General features: G+C 53.5%; 1 protein-coding gene across 1 annotated transcript in view; it reads left to right on the forward strand.

Annotated features, from left to right (window-relative positions):
- The first annotated feature begins 1,349 nt into the window (after positions 1 to 1,349).
- The window catches only part of LOC138350534 (uncharacterized), a 29,309-nt gene continuing 29,169 nt past the window's right edge, over positions 1,350 to 1,489 (forward strand). Inside the window, exon 1 of the mRNA XM_069301541.1 lies at positions 1,350 to 1,379. The gene's annotated coding sequence lies outside the window, so the exon portion shown is untranslated. The remainder of the gene's footprint in view (positions 1,380 to 1,489) is intronic.

A 1,489-nucleotide genomic window follows, 5' to 3' on the forward strand; every position in this document is an offset into this window, starting at 1 on the left:
GGTGTTAGTTGGGATCAGAGTGGTACTGGAGGTGGTGTTAGCTGGGATGAGAGTGGTACTGGAGGTGGTGTTAGCTGGGATGAGAGTGGTACTGGAGGTGGTGTTAGCTGGGATGAGAGTGTTACTGGAGGTGGTGTTAGCTGGGATGAGAGTGGTACTGGAGGTGGTGTTAGTTGGGATCAGAGTGGTACTGGAGGTGGTGTTAGCTGGGATGAGAGTGGTACTGGAGGTGGTGTTAGCTGGGATGAGAGTGGTACTGGAGGTGGTGTTAGCTGGGATGAGAGTGTTACTGGAGGTGGTGTTAGCTGGGGTGAGAGTGGTACTGGAGGTGGTGTTAACTGGGATGAGAGTGGTACTGGAGGTGGTGTTAGCTGGGATGAGAGTGGTACTGGAGGTGGTGTTAGCTGGGATGAGAGTGGTACTGGAGGTGGTGTTAGCTGGGATGAGAGTGGTACTGGAGGTGGTGTTAGCTGGGATGAGAGTGGTACTGGAGGTGGTGTTAGCTGGGATGAGAGTGGTACTGGAGGTGGTGTTAGCTGGGATGAGAGTGTTACTGGAGGTGGTGTTAGCTGGAGTGAGAGTGGTACTGGAGGTGGTGTTAGCTGGGGTGAGAGTGGTACTGGAGGTGGTGTTAGCTGGGATGAGAGTGGTACTGGAGGTGTTGTTAGCTGGGATGAGAGTGGTACTGGAGGTGGTGTTAGCTTGGATGAGAGTGGTACTGGAGGTGGTGTTAGCTGGAGTGAGAGTGGTACTGGAGGTGGTGTTAGCTGGGGTGAGAGTGGTACTGGAGGTGGTGTTAGCTGGGGTGAGAGTGGTACTGGAGGTGGTGTTAGCTGGGATGAGAGTGGTACTGGAGGTGGTTTTAGCTGGGGTGAGAGTGGTACTGGAGGTGGTGTTAGCTGGGATGAGAGTGGTACTGGAGGTGGTGATGGTTGGGGTGAGAGTGGTACTGGAGGTGGTGTTAGCTGGGATGAGAGTGGTACTGGAGGTGTTGATGGTTGGGGTGAGAGTTGTACTGGAGGTGGTGATGGTTGGGGTGAGAGTGGTACTGGAGGTGGTGATGGTTGGGGTGAGAGTGGTACTGGAGGTGGTGTTAGCTGGGATGAGAGTGGTACTGGAGGTGGTGTTAGCTGGGGTGAGAGTGGTACTGGAGGTGGTGTTAGCTGGGGTGAGAGTGGTACTGGAGGTGGTGTTAGCTGGGATGAGAGTGGTACTGGAGGTGGTGTTAGCTGGGGTGAGAGTGGTACTGGAGATGCGGCGTTAACACTGTTATCAGTCTCTGGCGGATGTGTTTATATCTGTGTGTGGGACAGCTTCCACTTTTTCTCAGATGTTATTTATGGCTCCACAGTGTGTTGAGGAACCTGAAGCTGGCCACTGTGTAGTGAACTACCAGGTTGTTGTGTTGAGGAACCTGAAGCTGGCCACAGTGTAGTGAACTACCAGGTTGTTGTGTTGAGGAACCTGAAGCTGGTCACTGTGTAGTGAA

The sequence above is a fragment of the Procambarus clarkii genome, chromosome 46 (assembly GCF_040958095.1).
Source record: "Procambarus clarkii isolate CNS0578487 chromosome 46, FALCON_Pclarkii_2.0, whole genome shotgun sequence".
Lineage (NCBI taxonomy): Eukaryota > Metazoa > Arthropoda > Malacostraca > Decapoda > Cambaridae > Procambarus > Procambarus clarkii.